Genomic DNA, 19,385 nt, shown 5'->3' with positions numbered 1-19,385 from the left:
TATATTAACTTAAAAATACAAATTATGTAAAATATTTTTTAATACGAATATAATATGAATATATATATTAAAATATATTAACTTAAAATATTTTATTAATATTTTAATATGTGTTATGTTATTCATTTTTTGTTAATGTAAAATAAATATTATTAATTTTTATTTATTAATTATATTAATTCTTGTCTAAAGAAAAAAATATTAATATACAAGATATATATTATTTGTTGTAAAAATATAACCAAATTGATGGCTAGGCCCAATTATTTGTTTCTTTCCATTTCATCCAAGGGGTCACGGTTTCAAATCCCACCTTCCCCTAATATGTGTTGATTTATTTTCTTTCAACATGAGGTCCCTCTCGTCGGAAGAAAGTAAATCTTTAAATTAAAAATAAATTAAAATAAATTTAGTCATCCAATCAAATGATGATACATGTCATTATTTTAATTTATTAAAATATGGATCAACTTGAAAGAATATATAAGTAACATATATCAATTGTGTAATTATACTAAAATATTTTTAATTGCCACATCACTTGTTCCGTTAACTGTTAATGAAAGTGGTTTGATTGAATCATTTAAATAGTTGGATGATCTATTTGATCAAATGCCACGTCACTTGTTCCGTTAATTGTTAATGCAAAGTGGCTTGATTGAATCATTTAAATAGTTTGATGGTTTGTTTGATCAATTGAAACATCGATGATCAATATGATTTTTTATCATAGTTGGGTGGTCACTCGTATAGTTTACCATAAATTTTAACTTTTCTAGAATAAAATTGTTATTTTAATTTTTTTACAACACATTTTCTGCACAAATTTTTTCTTTTTAAAACTACGTAAAAAAATTAACAATAGACAATATAAAGGATACAAGTGAAGTAGTTAGTATATATGAATACATAATGAGACAAGAAAAAAAGTGATTTATTTAATTAGAAGGAAAGATGATTTATCTCCTTTTTAATATTATGAGTATTAAACTATATCATTTAGAGCAGTTCTACTTGTCAATAAGTGTTGGCACAAGTGGTTGAGATTCAAGAATTTGAACTTGTAAGATCAAGTTCGAATTTCACCACCGTCACTCTTGGTGAGTAATCTGTAAAGTCCTATGTAAATCCCAATTGAATCTTAAATATGCCCTGACCCTGGACTGAAGGAGTCACCCCTGACCTAAACTTTAATGTGGATTAAAAAAAAAGAACAGTTCTCCTTTGATATGCATAATCAAAAAGTTTTCTAGAGAAACTACCTTCGGATTAAAACCTAGCAAAGGAAAAACATATATACAGTACCAATATTATCACATCATTAAAAATATGGGTAAATTTTTTATCTGGCCATCATGTATTTTTATAGTTTTATTTTGGCCATTGAACTATTTTATTTTCAAAATCATACTTAAAATCCCTTTCCGTTCCAATTTTGATCACCTGCAGTTAGGTTTGACTACTAAATCAATGAAAATAATGACATGACGTAATATAATAATAATTCGAAATAATACAATAAATATTTAATATTATAAATTTTTATCAATTTAGTCTTTATTTTAATTTGAAATAATTTCATAATTTGAGACGATAATGGGATTTATGATTGATAATATTTGGAGTGCTCAATAACGGACGATGGATTTTAGAAAGAAGAGTATGAGTGACAAGCGATTGTGTAACGTTATGAGTTTTCGAGTCCAGATCTAATCGATCAAATGTGATTTTTTCAATTAAATTAATAATTTAATAAAAAATCGCATTTAATCGATTATATCTGGAGTTGAAAACTTGAGGTGTTACAGGTAGAAAACAAATAACTTCTGACAATAATGGAAACAATATCGGTCTTTAACCATTGTAGACACTCAATTTTGTCTGAATGATTTAATTTGAATTCAAGGTATTTCAAAATTTAATTTGCACATTTCGTGCACTGGTATTAAAATATGAACTACATGGGGTCATTGAGGATTTTAATTAAATGATTTGAAATATTTATTAAAACGCAGATACAGTCCATCCATCAAACCAAAACCCAATATATATACATATGCATTGTTATACAATATAATATATATTTATTGCGTAAATTACAAATTTCATTATTGAACTTTATTCTCTTTCTTCTTTTGCTCATTGAAATTTAAAAGTTTTCAGTTTCCTCACTGAACTTAGTACATTGAATTTTTTTGTCACTAAACTTTACTCTCTCCTATTTTAGTTACTCTTCCGTTAAATAGTTAATGATGTTAAAAATGATGTCATTTAAAAAAATTCACCAAAACGATGTCGTTTTGCATCTATATAACGGTCTAGTGATAAAAAAACCTAATGGATTAAGTTAGTGAGAAAATTGAAAAGATTAAAAGTATAGTAAGTAAAATAGGAGTGAAGTAAAGTTTAGTTCTCAAATTTATAATTTACCCATATTTATTATACCAGAAACCTATTTACAGTCAGCCCATACATTTATCAATTTACAAGTTAGCCCGTTTACCCTTTATATTTAGCATGCATAACCCAGCCTTTCCAAATCCATTAAAACATACCCAATTACCTACACTATTTATCAGGCCAAGCTTGCTAACCTATCAACCTACCTATATCCAAACTGTAACTCAATTATATTAACCCACATTCAACCAAACGTAAAATTTATTACCCATTTGTTGTCCAAACCCAATTTATTCAAAAAATTCGATTTTTTGGCCCAATAATGCAGCCCAAAAACTTTTGCAAACTAGGTCACGTACACTTTTATTTTGGGATCTACATTATTTTCTACGATGCATGAAGCTTGTCACCTCATGGTGACGAGTTCCAGCTTCGTCGTATTCTCCAAAATAAAAATCCAACTCCTTAATAGTTTAAATAAAGAACTCGAAATACCTAATGGAAAAAAAAACCCAAAAAATTCTTTACAATAATAACCGCTACTCATTATCCATATCAATCCAAAATTATGGAAAATCAATGATCAACTTATTTTACCCTACTTCCCCTTGAAACAAAGGAAACCATTAAATCAACCATGATTTTTCTCAATGATTTATTTATTCTTTTGATCTCTCTTCATGAAATATTGTGTTCAAAAATCTTCTTTTTAAGGTCTAAATAATTCAAATTCCCTCATGATTATACTTAAATTTATCTAACAAGTTTAATTATACTCTTTAATTAATCTACTTTTATCTTCAGTATAAGAGAAGAACAATATCACTATTTGTCCACTCTAAAATATGAGTGCAGAAATTCTCAGAGAGTTGTGCTAATCTCGAAAAGCGATTGTTTATTGTAGTGATTACACACATCAGGATAAATTTGTTTAAATGAAAGTGGTTAATACCACAACACGATTGTTTGTTTTAATTGTTTATTTGATTTATAAATTTTCAGTCAGTGCTAACGATTTGATTTTGTAGTTTCTATTTTACCAATGATTACTAGATAAGTGAAGGTTGATTTTTGATAAAAAAAAAAGAGATTATTTTATGGTGAATTAGAAAAAAAGTTTTCTTTTATTGATTATTAATTTGGATCAAATCTTAGTCATCTATTTATTTAAATCTAATGACTATAAATTAGTGTAAAACTTATTAGTTTTATATAGTGTAAGTGTATTCTATCGCATATATATATATATATATATATATAATATGTTGCATAAAATTCACAAAATATAAAATTTGAATTTGAATTTTTTGTCATGTAAAAATTTATGTTCAAATGAAAATATTCGATCTAAAAAATCATATATCTATTTTTTCAAATTGGGTATGGATAATGATTTTAGTAATCAAAATTTTTTAATATATGAAATTTCAGATTATATAATATTCGAAATCCGAAAACGAACACCCTATTCATTACAACTCCCTCCTCCTAAATAGAAAATTTCATCATCAAAATTTACTTGAAGCAATTAAATGCATATAGTGAAATCACATGGATTCCTCAACATCTTATGTAGCCTTTTCCATTTCATTATTTCTCTATAAGATTGTTAGTATTTTTTTTTATTTTAAGAATTTTTTATCTAGGAGATTAAAATCTTCAATGGTTCCTCGTCAATGACAAATTAAAACTCATATCGATCTGTTCAATAAAAAAATATATGAAGAATCTGAACGATATTTCCTCAACATCAATACATATAACGAATTATGAATTCGTCCCATATCAAGAAGCGATACTAATCGGTAAGTCACTAATTCAATCCTTTTCAACACCTTATACGACCTAATGAATCATGGACAAAGTAAAATACTTTCTTCCAATATAAAACATTAAGAAAAAAAATTCTGTCATTATAAATTCAATGTCCTAACGCTTTAAAAAATCTGTAGAATTATTGTGGATCGAAAGCTATTTTTAATCAATCTCAAATTAATTAAATCATTTCTTTGATCTCCCTAATCAAATAAGATCCATTTAATTCCCCCCTCCCCGCAAAATTTGATCCAATACAAAAATATCCTACACTTACTGTAACACCCTAATCCGGTCTGAATCGAAGGTCCATCGATTATGTTATCACATGGAACCACTGAAATGGTCAACCCAAAAATTTATTTTAAAACATTTAATAATAGAAACATCATTCATCATAATTTAAACGGAATCGAAATCAATTTTACAAAATATGGGGAGTCTCTCGAATACGTACAAATACAACAATAAATTTTAGATCAAAATAGAGTTATGACTCGATCATAAAAAGGTCCATATAAAATACATGCCCTCTAAAATAGACACAAGACATACTCTACAGCAGCTGATCTGGAATGTACGGATGCGATAGGCTCCTCGATGATCCCTCTACTAACATGCGCATGTAAACACATTTCCATACGCTGAGCTCACAAGCTCAGTGCCACGAATATAACTATGCAATACTACATGCATTCATTACATGAAGATTCTGGTGTGCAAAGTCATGAACATGCAAAAATACATATCAAACATGAGATAGGTCAAGTGGAGTGGTCGGAGGAATTTACGTACATCTCGGACAAAACACTAGCCCATATAAAACGGGATAGCTTCGGGGTAAGAATCAAAATTTACGTGCGTCAGAACTTATAGCCCTTAGACTATCTCGGATCCTCGAGAGGTTGGGGTGAGGTCCGAAATTTACGTACATTGAAAACTCATACTCCTACCTAGTCGAGCGTAGGGTACGATTACAGAATATACGTGCATCAAAATTCGTATCGGTATGACCCAGAATTTATGTGCGTCGATTTGGCACCAACAGACAATATTCGGATATTCACAATAGAGGACGATCGTCATAATGCTAGAGTAACTCGGGTGTCATAGCAGTTTCCCGAGCATCATACGAAGGCAATTGTAATGCCCCAAATAGTAGGTCATTGATTTAATTGAAAGGAATTAAAAAATTAGAGGACTAAATTAAATAAATGGTAAAATATAAGAAATGACTTAAGTAAGACCAATTTGTAAGAGATATATATATATGAAAGGGCATTTTGGTCTTTTTAAGTAAAATGAATTTAAAACCCATTTTAAATTATGGATTCAAGAAAATGGGGAAAGTAAGTCAACAAGCTATCTCTTATTCTTATTCTTCTTTCTCGTGGGATTTGCTCTCCTCCATAGCTCTAAAGGTAAACTTCAATTAATCAGTTTTTCCTTTCGATTATGGGTTTCTTTTGCAACCTTAAGTGATATGTAAGCTTAAGAAAAGGTTATATAAGATTAGAACTATGGCATGGAGGAAATATTAGAGAATTAAGAAAATGTGTTTTGAAATGATATGTTAAGATATAAGTGTTTATTGATGATTATTAGTAGTTTTGACTTGTCAAAGTAGTAAATGAGAGATTAGAAGCATTGGATGAGTTTAAAAACAAGTTAGAAAAATATGGTGTGATTCTTAGATTCAAGTGAGATTGAGAGATTTTAGATGTTTTAAGAAGCTAAATGAAGGAAAATTAGTAGGGATAAGTAGAGAAGAGTTTAATAGTATTGTTGGGGGGTAAACATAAGGAAATTTGACAAAATTTGGGTAAGATTCGGGCTGAAAAATGTAAAATCTGGGTAAGGGTATCGGTACTGATAGAACAGTACTGATACTATATGCTTAAAATTGGTAGAATTAGCTTAGTAGTATCGATACTGATGCAAGAAGTATCGATACCAAGAGGGGTATATCGATATTAAGAGGATGATATCGATATCATTGTTAACAGAATACAGAAATGGTATCGGTACCGTAATAGAGTATTGGTACCATAGTATAGTAGTATCGATACCAGGGTAAGGGTATCAATACTATTGAGTCAGAAATGTGAAGATAAGCTAAGATTGTTATAGAAAATATAATAATATGTACTTTTGAGTAATGTTTAAGTATAATTGTTAGGAAATATACTAACAATTAATATTGTACATGTCTTTGTTGGATGTTTGAGTAGATCAAAATCAACCTCACGAGTCAAGCAAAACAAAATGGCAATGACAAAGTACCTGAGTAATCAACTTTGCGTTTTGGATACAATAGCGAGGCAATCCAGGTGAGTGCATTTATTATGTACGTATATGTTACAGTAGTCATAGATGTATGATTAATTGATACATGTATGGTGATTACCAAATGGCTAAGAAATTCATAATTTGCTTATGAATTTCCGTTTGGGCACTTCGTGCGCAAAAAGTTAAGAAATTCATAATTTGTTTATGAATTTCCGTATGGGGACTTCTTGTGCAAAAAGTTAAGAAATTCATAATTTGTTTATGAATTTTCGTATGGGAACTATGTGTGCAAAACTAAGAAGTTCATACTAAGTGTATGAATTTCTGTATGGGCACTATGTGTACAAAACTAAGAAGTTCATACAAGTGTATGAATTTCCGTATGGGCACTATGTGTGCGAACTAAAAAATTCATACTGTATGAATTTCCGTATGGCAAATATATGTGCAAATATAAGAAGTTCATTATAAGCAGGTGAATTTTCGTATTGGTAGTGGGTATGCAACCCACGTAAATTATAGTAATAATTGAGAAATGACGGTATTAGTACTACCTTTGTAAACTATAGAGTTTATAATGAATTGAAAGAGTTAATTGATATTATGAATAATTATCAGATTAGAAACTGTTCTAAAATAAAAGACTAAATGCCTAACAATGCATTTGACAGAAAGGTGGCGATAATACAAGTTAGAAGAAATGTTAAATGCCTTTAGGATAAAAGACTAAATGTCTAATGGTTTATTTTGGAAGAAAGGTGACACTAATACAAGTTAGATGAAGAACAATGCATAATTGGCATGAAAGGATGCCACAAATGAAAATATATAGCGGTATATTAATGGTATATAAGGTGTCACACGTGATCATTGTAAAACATAAATGACCATTTGGCACTTTGGTGCCATATATGTAAATTACTTTCTGATTTAACTTCGAGGAATGTATGAAAGAAATATGGTTGAATTGAGAATGATTTATCTGATCCATATGGAATATGTAATTTAAATCGTCATTTAATAATCATGAGATACGTATTTATAAATTACAGTTTCTTTACAATATTATGTCTCACTAATTAAATACTTAACACGTGTTAATTTCAGGCGTAGGTAACAACAAAGACTAGTCGGGTATTGGGAGCAGGAACATTTATCATCAATCTAAGATTGATTCTCATTAGTAACAGTAGGACAATCATGTTTTTTTGAAAAATTAATGGCATGTAACCGAAATTAAGAACAATTGCTTTATAATGTATTTAAAGTGATAACTTTGGTAATAGGTTTCAACGACTGTTTTATGATGATACTAAAATGTTTTAGTTTAAATTTAGAAATTTTTTTTTTACTGGTTTATATTTGAAATACTATTTCAAAAAGTGATGTGACATCTATATCTCGTGTACGGAAAGGTATACGAGAGATGGGTGTTACAACAATTCTTATGTCACCCTATCTTGCTTGATTTCTAGGTGAGAATTGAGTGAACTTATTTGTTTTCACTTGCGTTGAATACTTAAGGCATATACAAACTCAAAACACCTCAGCTTGAACAGGCAAACAAAATAACCAAAATTTCCCAAAATTCACCATGGGTATCGATACTATCGATATTGTGCTAGCAGTATCGATACTAGATCCTTGGGTATCGATAATCACCTGGGTATCTATAATCACCTGAGTATTGATATCAAATTTTGCTTCGATGTTTTGAAAAATATCTTGTTATCGATACCCCTATGGGGAGTTTCGATACTCTACCCTGGGTATCGATATTGACCATTTGGGTATCGATACAGGATCCTAAGTATCGATACTCTTTGAAGGGGTATTGATATTGACCTTATAAATTACTTGGTTTTCTGTCTTCCACGAAGAACAATATCAGTACTATTCTTCCAGTACTGATACTGACGAACCTGGGTACTTTGTTTTGAGCACAAAAACATACCCAAAACTCACCCATTCACTCCCTAACACTAGTTAACGTTTTTAAAGACTTATTTAGTGTCTTAGTGGTAAAAATATATTAACTTTCACACTTGTAACACATAAATACGGATTTCACCATGAATTTACTCTAGCATGCTTAAATGAACAAAACATACCAAAATGCACATACCATGATCTACATGCAATATAGTTAAGTTAAAAATGTGTTTCCTTGAAGCTAGGTGACTGGAAAACGTTCCCAAATCACCCAAGGGTTAACTTTCCTTGCCTCTAGCCTTTGAGCTCTCCCTTTGCTCTTGTACTAATCAAAACAAGTTTAATGAGTTGTTACCTCATTTTAAACCTTAGAAAGATGCTAAAAACATTTCCTTACAACTTAAAGCTTATAAAACGACCCATATCTTAGGATTTCATAAACCCCCACTAAGACCCCTTTTGACTAACTAAGCCAAATTTTACAAAAATAGGTTTGAATGAAAGCTTAAGAGTTGTAGATTGTGAATTTTACCTTGGAATTTTGATTCAAGCTTGCAAAACTAAAAAGCTTGAATCTTTAGCTTACCTTGAGGTGGAAGAAGATGAGAGTGAAGAGAGGAAGAATAGACAAATAATGGTGAAAAAAAAGAGATGGGTAAACAGACGTGATATCATCTCAATTAATGGGAATTCAACATTTGTTTCAAAAAGTGGGATAATTACTCCCTTAGTCCGTCCACATCTAGGTCCAAATTAAAATCCCCTTTTAGCACTTGTTGGGCTCACCCTAAGCCCAAATCAAATGCTACTTGGGTCAAACTCATCATGGGATAAGAGGACTTATTGTAAGATCCAAATCAAATAAATCCGAAACTCATAACCGTATTTCGGGACGTTACACTTACCACCGATAATGCCTTCAAATATAAACCAAATAATTTAAAAATATTTTTCAAACTCACAATTTAATCGTGTTTTTCTTTAACTTAATATCAGTCTAGCATTCAACATTAAAAAAAGAACGATTCTAATCAGCTTGATCACAATTTAATATGACAGCGTGAGGTTTTCTTGAAGGCGGTGGCACGGGCACTTCCAACCTACGCCATGACGTGCTTTGTTATCCCGGATGGTGTTGTTGAGTCGATTGTCTCCGAGATGTGGCATTTCTGGTGGACAGGGATTAACAAAAGGGGCTGGGCTCATGTTGCTTGAAATATGATTTGTCGACCTAAGAGAGAAAGAGGGCTTGGCTTTCGAGACTTCACCCTTTTCAACTATGCTCTTATGGGGAAACAGGTTTGGCGTCTGCTCGATAATAAAGATTCTTTAATGTCACAAGTGATATCCTCCAAATATTTTCTTCTGGAGAACTACTTGAGGCTAAGCTTGGGAACCATCCTTCTTTCATTTGGACGTGTATTTTCAAAACAAAAGAGAAGTTAAAGAGGGGTTTCCATTGGAGAAATGGTATGCATGCATCTCAATGGGGTGGGGACCTCTCCATCTCCTTTTCAGCAACGTATATTGATGTCATGAGGAACCAATTCATTGCAGGGATTTTATGATTGCCATCGAGCCAAGGTGGGATACTGCGAAAATTAAAATGGTTTTGCTGAGAATGATTCTTCCTTGATTCTTGGATGTCCTATTACACCGGTTGTTGGAGACGTTCTGGTTTGGAGCCACCACAACTCGAAAGTCTACAATAGTAGATCAAGATACTCATGACTCCTTAAAGAGATCCATGAAAAACGAGACCTTTCAAAGATCTGGAGCACCATAGCCGCTCTAAAACCCCTCCCAAATGTCAAAGTTTCAGATGACAAATGTGTCACGATGCACTGCCTGTTGGTGCCAAACTTCGATCGATTGGGGTTGGTATGGAACGTTCTCCCTTTGCAAAACAGATCAGGAAACCACCCTCCATGCGTTAAAGGATTGTTGTTTTCTAGAGAGGCCTTCCAGTACTCCAATCTTGATCCTCAATGTTTCAATGGTGTGTTTCTGTCTAGCAAAGATTGGATGAATTTTGTTGCTACGGTTCTTCCTACTGATATGTTCACAAAGTTCTTGCTGCTGGTCTGGAATCTTTGGAACCGGAGGAACAAATGGATTCATGAGGGCGTTCTTCAACCAGCAAGGAAGGTGGTCGACTTCGCTTGGCTCACTGGCGACAATTTTCTCGATGCTGCTTGCTCCTTTGACCGGCCCCTTTTGGCTGTTTTCATTTCTGTTATGAAATAATAGATAAAGCCCTCCCCTAATTTCATCAAGTAAACGTTGATGGAGCTTTCTTACTGGATTCCAATGTTGCTGCGTTGGTGTTATTACGAGAGATCACAATGGTATGGTGGTTGGAGGGCATGCCAGACGGCTTTCGGGGTCCTACAACGCTGAGCTCGTATAGGCGTTTGCACTGACTGCTGGAATTGAAATGGCTCAAGAGAATGGATGGCAGCTTCTTGTGTTTGAGAGCGACTCCTACGCAGTGGTCAAAATTCTATCTCCGAACATAGATTTGTCTGTCCCTGGTTTTCACCTCCATCATGCACGCAATGTTTTAAAACATGAAGCAAACTTTAGCGTTCGATACTCCACAAGGTCTGCAAATAGAGTAGAACATGTTTTTGGCAAAATGGGCTTTATCATGTATTTCCCCAGTTTGGTTTGTGGATGACTACCTTGAGGTGCGGTTGATTCGCCGAAAAGATCACTACCAAGAAGAATATTAATAAATTTGAGTAGTTAAAAATTATTTTATATTTTTAGTATTTAGTATATCAATTATTTTATAATTTTATAAGGTGAAAATATTATTATTGTAAAAATATAATTATTTAAAATAATATTTAATTTTGAGTTATTAAAAAATATATCTTATACATTAAAAAAAAATTTGTCCACTTGAGATTATAATATTATTTTTCATATTATATTATATTTTATATAAATAAGTATGATATGTCATAACCATTTTTTTAAAAACAATTAAATATTATTTTAAAAAACGATCATGACTTTAATTTAGAAAATGGGCGATTTTAAATTAATTTGGAATAAATTGGATAGAGTCGCCATTGATCTTTGGGTTAGGTAGGTCGAATACCTAAAAACGCATTTTTAAAACAATTTTAAGAAAAATCGTTTTTTACACAAAAATCGGTATGTGTTTACCAAAGATTCAATTTAAAATGATTCAGGAGTCGGTTACGTGTGGGGAAGGATAAGCACCCCCACAACGCCCAAAAACTGGTACTGATTCGCTTACACGTTATCATAATGGGGGGAAGTATAAATCGAATATATATAGTTAAACTATGATCTATTTATTGAAGTTTAATTAATTTGATTCAAACTAATTATTTAAAAGAAAATCCAATTACTCGATAAGAAATCTTGAAATGTGCAATCCTCCGTCAGGAAAGCTATCTCAATCATTTCTCATTCGTAAAAAAAATTCTATCTTCGAATAACGTATCTCGAAATAAAATGAATATTGACATTTGTATAAAAATAAAATAAATTAATGAAAATGCATTGAATCATTCATATAAAAATAATTAATTAATAAAATAAAATAGATTTAACTCAAGTTCTCATTTCGTTCAAACGTCGTATCAGATTGTAACACTTCGATCAAGTGATACTTTCCACGCCCTTTCGATAAATCGTTGTTCTTGAAAATGTTCAAAATTAGTTATAAAATATTTAACCGAATACGAGAGATACATAAAGTGCTGACGCAAGATCAATTAATATTAATATAAATCATGGATGAAAACCAAATATATGTATATAAGGCACAAAGATGGGCTTCAAACGAAATACACTTAACACTTATATACATAAAAACTAAATCCCGAATACAACATATATAATTCGAAAATTAGGAATTTAATAAGAAAAGTAAAGTAAATAAATCACACTGCACATACATTTATATATATACATAAAAAATTAGGAATTTAATAGACACAAACATGAGCCATGCACTAATATAACTATATTTATACCAAGCAAGCATACGCATTATAATTTAATATTATGGCCTAAATGAACAAACATCAAACATGGCAGATCAAAGTATGAAAAATTAAAACTAAATGCAAGGAATAAAATAAAAACATCACAAATTAATAAGTGAAATCAACCATTTAACCAAAATAATTAACAGTGTAAAAAATGACTAAAATATAAGAAGGATGAAATTTCATATTCGAAGTAAAATATCCAACGTTTCAATTAAGGATTGAAATATAAGAAAATAAAATACCATGATACTAACAAAACTTAACTAAGATAAAATAATAGAAAAACAATGGATTAAAATGAACTATCATAAACAGATACTGCTTGAGTATAAATAAAATAAAATACAATGGCACGGGCTTAAATATATACACAAACACACTTATATGCAAAAGGTGATTAAATTACAACATAAATAAAATAGAAGATCAAAATAAAAGTAAGTAAAAATTTCATTAATGGCCGAATATACAAGTTACAAATCGGGGGGACCTGTCTTGTAAATTACCCATGCGCGAAAATTACCCTCTGGGTCCTCCGCATAGGACGTCGTATTGTATTTGACATAAATGGCTTAAGCCTAAGCCAAAATCGACCCAACTCCTCTATTCCCTCATTCTCTCATCAGCATGCAACAAAACAGGGAGAAAAACTCTCTCAACATCTAACCTCCTTTCACTCCTCTCGGCGGCCAAGAGCCTTACAACCTCCACAGCCGGCCATCGACCACCGTACTTCACAAAACGATGGCCTAAACGAACCTAGGAAATGTAAACTCTCACATTCTCCTCTTTATTTTTCTGTTTTTTTCCTTCGAATGCTTCCCCCGAAACTCTCCCCTCAAATTAATTTTCCTCTCAATGCAACTCTTTGTTTTATGGTTTTCTCCTTGGTTGCTGGAATGATTAATCTCTAGGTATAGGATATAATTTCTTTGATTATAGCTGATGAAAAATCCTTGATTTTCGGGATTTTGATAATTTTATGGGGTTTTGATTTTTCTCTGATTTGGTTTCTATTTTGCACTGTTCGGTCTTTGTTGACGACGACGACAGCGATATATGACTGGAGAAGTGGCCGGTGATGCCCACACACCAGTTTGGAGATGAAACATAGGGCGTATGTTGGATAATTCAACTTCAACGGTGGCGACTGGATGAATTAGGGTTATAAACCCTGGGTTGTTCAGTGGGTCGATTCGGGTCGGTGTCTGGGTTGGCTTGTAATTGGGCTGCAATATTGTAATGTTTGGGCATGCACAATGTAAACTGTAAATTAATACATAATAATAATAATAATAATAATAAAATCTTTTTGTACTCCCGGACAAAAACATGTGTCTATAGATGCCCCTCTTTGCACATTCTTGTGTTAACAAGAATAGAGCAAAGACGAAAAAGACAACAAGTTTTTGTTCGGTTCTCTTTTTTTGGTTTTGAGATTTGATGTGTTTGTTGGTGGGGATGACACTGCTAATACGTGATGAAGAGGTCTGGTCTTCTAAGGGTGACACGACTCCTACGTGATGAGGAGATCTGGTCGGTAGATGACACGACTCATACGTGATGAAGAGGTCTGGTCTTCTAAGGGTGACACGACTCCTACGTGATGAGGAGATCTGGTCGGTAGATGACACGACTCATACGTGATGAAGAGTTCTGTCTATCTTTAGGAAGGGTGATAACATGGTTCCTACGCGATGATGACGACTGGTTATCTAGGGGTGACACGACTCCTACGTGATGAGGAGGTCTGGTCAGGGGATGACACAATTCTTATGTGACGAGGATGGTAAACCATCTTTAGGGATGATAACACAGTTCCTACGTGATGAGGATGACTGGTTATAAGGGGTGACACGGCTCCTACGTGATGAGGAGGTCTAGTTGGGAGATGACACGTTCCTACGTGATGAGGATGGTAGGCTATCTTTAGGGATAATGGTTTCAAGAGAAACTGACTCACAGATGATGTTTCAAAAGAAACTGTCTCAAGGGAAACAAAATTTGTTTCAAGGGAAACGATCTTAAAGATGTTTGTTTCAAGAGAAACAGACTTAAAAACTTTTTTTTTCAAGAGAAACATACTCAAAGATTTTTCTTCAAAAGAAACTGTCTTAAGGGATAAAATTTTGTTTCCAAAGAAACAGACTCAAAAATGGGTTATGTCTCAAGTGAGATGAAATTTATTTTGAGGGAAATTTGTCTCAAGAGAGATAATATTTTGTTTTGAGAGAAACAACATCAAAGGATACTGTTAGTCTGCTTGTTACTGCTGGTGGAGGAAATGCCTTCAGAAGATTTGATTGTTCATATCAAGATGATGAATCCCCAAAGATGCCCCATCATTCATTATTTCTTTCTTCAACGCAGATTCTAAGCATGAGCTTTGTGTCTGAGAGCCACATGTCAACTACCAAGATCCACGCAAGAGAGATTGTCTTGTTTGAAAAGCATTTTTCTTCTTCTTTTATTCTCAAAAGTCAGAAAATATCAATTAAAAGAGTTTTGAAAAATGTTTAATCAAATATTTTGAGAAAATATTACCCCTTTCTAGGTTTCACAATTGACACAAATCATAAACAAGAGTTCATTGGATATCAAAGAATTAATTACACTTTTAATCATTCAATAAATTATAGCTATTTGACTAGTGTCAAGATTATTGCTATCTTTGAGGTATGATTAAGTAAGGAAATGATAAAAAAAAGTCTCAAGTTGTTATTTTTGGTCAATGGTTTGGCCTTTTTATTTATTTGATGTTCACTGATCTGATGAAATGGATTTTGTACTCATTTATTGGAAGTGTTCTCTGACTCCCAGCTCTCATGTTCTCATTCATGTTATGCGATGCTTTATCAAGAGATTTATGGGATCATTTTCTACGCAATAATTGTACAATATTCATATTCGAGCCGCCTTTTTAGGTTTTTAACTCGAATCCTCATTTGGTTTCAAGACGTTATTTAGAATTTACGTCTTGAACCCCTTTTATTTTTTCTCTATCATGCATTAAAGATTTAAGAAAACCTTTTTGTAAATAAAATATTAATCCTGATGGGCGAGATGAAATTTGAAGATAGTTTCTTCTGTTTAGAAATCCGTGTATGATTATAAGAGACTTTTAAGAATCATAATATAGGCCATGGTTCACAGTTATGAAAGAAAATGATAAATGGCCCAAATAAGTGTTTAAGGGCTATTAAACTAAGGATCAATTCATTTTGATGACTTCGATGTTGTGTTGCTCAATTTGAATATGTTCGTATGTCCTTTATTTTTCTGATGCTCCATGATCTTCTGATGAACTAATTTTGGAATGATTGTTCTTAAGCAATCTCATAGTTTGAAGCTTGATGCGTTATTTGACTCGAGGGAATCTTTGCATGTGTTTCTTGTCCTCTTTTTTTCCTTTGTTTTTCTTTGTTCTTTATTCTTTGTTTCTTTGCTTATTTTTTTCTCTTTGCTTTGATTGAATCTTCGCACTTGGTATTTGGTTCACCTTTCGGTATCTTATCCGAATCGATGTCTTCATTCAGCGAGCAAATTTCCTCCACCTTGCTCCCCATTGTGGATGGTGATCCTTGGTTAGGGTTGAATCAGAAGAAAATATCATTCATGCTCAAATGGGGACACACGGGATATATTTTCTCCTTTTGTGAAAGGATAACGAAAGAATGTCGTTCAACATTTCATACATAGAAGTCTTTGCAGAAGAGGTATCCCCATGGGGATTGATTTTCAGGATTAATTTTTATTTACTTGAAAACAATGTAATTGATGCATGATAGAATTATTTCGAATTAATTCTATTTTCTTGCTTCTTGATTCTAGCATGTCTCAATTATTCAGGCTCATCTTCAGAAAATTTAATGCGAGATGCCTCATATTGTGTTTTATTGGAGGAAGATTCATGTTCAAGTGAACATCCTTTACTCAATGCCTTTAAGTTTTATTGGTAGAAAAAATGTTGGTTTTGCATCTAAGAAGACGATGGTGTGATTTTATTTGCTCAAAGAAAGGTATGTGTATGACTTTTTGTGTATCTAAAAGATAAATGCAATGTTTCAAGGTTGAAAAGAATGTTTCAAGGTCTCAAAGAGAGTGTGCGTCAAAATTTGGTTCTTTGGTATTGACCGTGAATTATTTCGGGTAAAGAATCGAGAGATTTTATTTTGAGGTTTTAGATGGGATAAGAAAGGTCTAACCTTGTCATATGTCAAAAATCTACAATTCTTGAAGAATTAAGAGAATATGTAATTCATTTGATATTCGAAGAACTAAAGATTAAAACTCGTTCAATTATTCAACCTTATAAGGTAGCATAAATTCAGTTATCAAAAGATTAAACATATTTAGGAAAATATTAAAGACAGAACAAAAACGAGTTCAAACAAAACAATGCTATCAATGCAAATGGTAGGTGCAATACCCCCATCCTTCATTGATTGTCCATGCCCCTGAATCCATCAGGGTCTGGATCCTGCGCTTCAGTGCCTTACAGTTTTCAATTGAATGACCGGAGCTTCCTATACAGCTTCAACATCATAACCCTCAAGATATGGGGACTCTTTTCTTAAATCATCCTGGAAGGCTCAACCCCATAACTAGCCGAACAAGTTTTCATTGTGCTGATTTCAGCTTCTTGCTTATATTCTCAATGTGGTTAGGACCAGTTCATCGAATCCTCTACGGATTAATTCCATGTTTTTATGCATGATGCATGTGATAATGCTTAAAAATGAAATACAGATGCAAAATGCAAAGATGCAAATGCAGATGCAAAAATATTGATCTCAACAATGAATATCGTATACCAATTTTCACCAGAGATAAAAACCTTCACATTACAAGATAGTCCACTTTACAGACATGTCATCGCTTAGATGTTGAATCTGGAGTGGATCACTGCTTCATCTCGGATCTTCGTCCTCGAAAATGATTCCCATCACGTGCTCTGTAATCTGACTCCGTTAATGCCTCGGTGGTGCTGAAGTCAGTACTTCAATCTTTGTTGGTTAACGATGGAATGCTCGTAGCTAAGACTCTAGTACTAGATTACTCCTCAGATCAACGAATCATCATTTTAGTCTCAAATGTTGCATGATCTTTAAGTAAGTCTCATTCTTGTATTCTGGACTTCTTTTAGCCTTCGGTGTATGTATGTATATGCAACTGCTTGATTGAAAACTTTTTACATCTTATTGTAAAACGTTTCTCTCAAATATCCCATTGTGGATCAATATTTTCGCATTATGTCATGACAATGCAATGCAATGAAATACAAAGAAGAACGAAAAATGACACAAATAAAAGAAACGAAATAAGTTAGTGTACACCAACAAAAGAAAAGAAATTAGTTAGTACATGTAAGACAATCGATACAGATAAAAATGTTATTCAAAGATGAATATAACACCTACCCCGTCATGATATATACCCGAACATGCTTTAATTAAATAACATTCCTACCCGGACATACTATCTACCCAAAATGATTTTCACAAAATTAATCCTAACTGTATGGTATCTAGTTTGCATATTGTTATTCAACATAAATTAAAGAAAAAAAAAAGGAAAGGTTCAGAAACGCTTCTCCTTTGTGTTTACCTAATTTTGGGCACCTACTGACGGACAGAGGTTCGATATAGTTATACCTAGGGTGACTATTTTACGGTTCACTATATGCATGGTTTTGGCTCTAACAGGTAAAGGGTACTCGAATTATTCTTGACGTTGGTGCCCCATTGGGCTACCAAACCCTCGATCCTCACTTATCACAGGTTTCGAACGGAACGAGTTCAATTTGAGGGGATTCACTGTGTTATACTAATACGAGGAATAAATCCCTATGAAGATATAAGGTATGTATCCCATGGGTTATTTGCTAAAACTCATACAAAGAATAAATTCTTACGAGAGTAAAGCATTTACCTCGACTTACTTGGATCGAAGCTCGGGTCTAGATCTTTTGTCATACAAATGCACGTGATATGTGTGAGGAGGAACGTACAAACCTTTGACTCAAAAGGAAAACGAAACAAGGAAAAAAAATGATAAAACCTTGACAAAGCTGAAAACATAAATTGAAACGTTAGTACGATAATTTAAAGAAATGAAAAAATTAGAAAAACTTCAATAAATAGATCATAAATTATCTAAAAACTCAAATTATGATTTCCACCAAAACGACATTGTGTAAGCGACTTACAGCCTGACTCTCTAAAAAAAAGTCCCCAACAGAGTCGCCAAGCTGTCATAACCATTTTTAAAAAAATAATTAAATATTATTTTAAAAAACTATTATGACTTTAATTTGGAAAATGGGTGATTTTGAATTAATTTGGAATAAATTGGATAGAGTCACCATCGACCTTTGGGTTAGGTAGGTTGAATACCTAAAACCATCTTTTTAAAACAATTTTAAGAAAAATCGTTTTTAGACAAAAATCGGTCTGCGTTTACCAAATATTCAAATTAAAAGGATTCGGGAGTCGGTTACGTGTGGGGAAGGGTAAGCCCCCCCACAATGCCCAAAAATTTGTATTGAATAGCTTACATGTTGTCGTAATGGGGGAAAGCTATCTCAACAATTTCTCATTTGTAAAAGAAAATTCTATCTTTGAATAACGTATCTCGAAATAAAATGAATATTGACATTTGCATAAAAATAAAATAAATTAATGAAAATGCATTGAATCATTAATATAAAAATAATTAATTAATAAAATAAAATAGATTTAACTCAAGTTCCCATTTTGATCGAACGTCGTATTGGATTGTAACACTTCGATTAAGTGATACTTCCCACGCCCGTTCTACAAATTGTTGTTCTTGATAATGTTCAAATTAGTTATAAAATATTTAACCGAATACGAGAAATGCATAAAGTGCTGACACAAGATCAATTAATATGAA

Source organism: Hibiscus syriacus, unplaced genomic scaffold, assembly GCF_006381635.1.
Source record: "Hibiscus syriacus cultivar Baekdansim isolate YM2019G1 unplaced genomic scaffold, ASM638163v2 tig00001644_pilon, whole genome shotgun sequence".
NCBI lineage: Eukaryota > Viridiplantae > Streptophyta > Magnoliopsida > Malvales > Malvaceae > Hibiscus > Hibiscus syriacus.
The sequence above is the reverse complement of the archived record's forward strand: the minus strand, read 5'-3'. Positions refer to the sequence as shown.